The following is a 547-nucleotide window of genomic DNA, read 5'->3' as shown; positions in this document are numbered from 1 at the left end:
GAGCGTTTTTATGGCCAAGAGCAAGCGGTGTATCCTGCAAGCGCCCAGGATGTGTCTGTATCAAGGCTGATGTTGCAGACACGCCTATATGCAGGAGAGGGGATCTCCCCGTAGACTCCTCCTGCCAGCACTGCATGTACACGTGGTGCATGTTACACATGCAATGTAATTAGTGAAGTGTTTGTAAAGCCCTTTAAAAATAGGCTTGGTTTTGTAGAGACACTTCTTAATGTCAGTGTGCAGACACATAGCTGTGAGGGTCAGAGAATGAGACATTTTACTTGGACATTGCCTATTCCTGTGTGTGTCTCATGATGTGTATGGGGGAGGGGAAATTGCCACTGGAGTATATGTTGTATGTGCTCATACTAAGGAGCCTGAGCATGTTTTTCAGCATTTACACAGTCCATGTGGGTACAGGACCCTACCATATACAAGCTATGGTTCCTGTTACCTAGAGTTGTGTGGGTGTGCACACACATGCACATGGTTGTCATTTTTACCAGACTGCATCTGGTGTCATTGTTTCAAATGCTTGCATGCTTTG

The 547-nt window shown here is 45.9% G+C and overlaps 1 protein-coding gene across 1 annotated transcript in view; it reads left to right on the top strand.

Moving 5' to 3' along the window:
• The window catches only part of TENT4B (terminal nucleotidyltransferase 4B), a 68,685-nt gene that overhangs the window by 624 nt on the left and 67,514 nt on the right, over positions 1-547 (top strand). The gene's annotated exons all lie outside the window — the stretch shown is intronic.

This window comes from Alligator sinensis, unplaced genomic scaffold (assembly GCF_000455745.1).
Source record: "Alligator sinensis unplaced genomic scaffold, ASM45574v1 scaffold933_1, whole genome shotgun sequence".
NCBI classification, from domain to species: Eukaryota; Metazoa; Chordata; order Crocodylia; family Alligatoridae; genus Alligator; species Alligator sinensis.
Note: the sequence above shows the minus strand (reverse complement) of the source record. Positions and strands in the feature narration are given on the sequence as shown.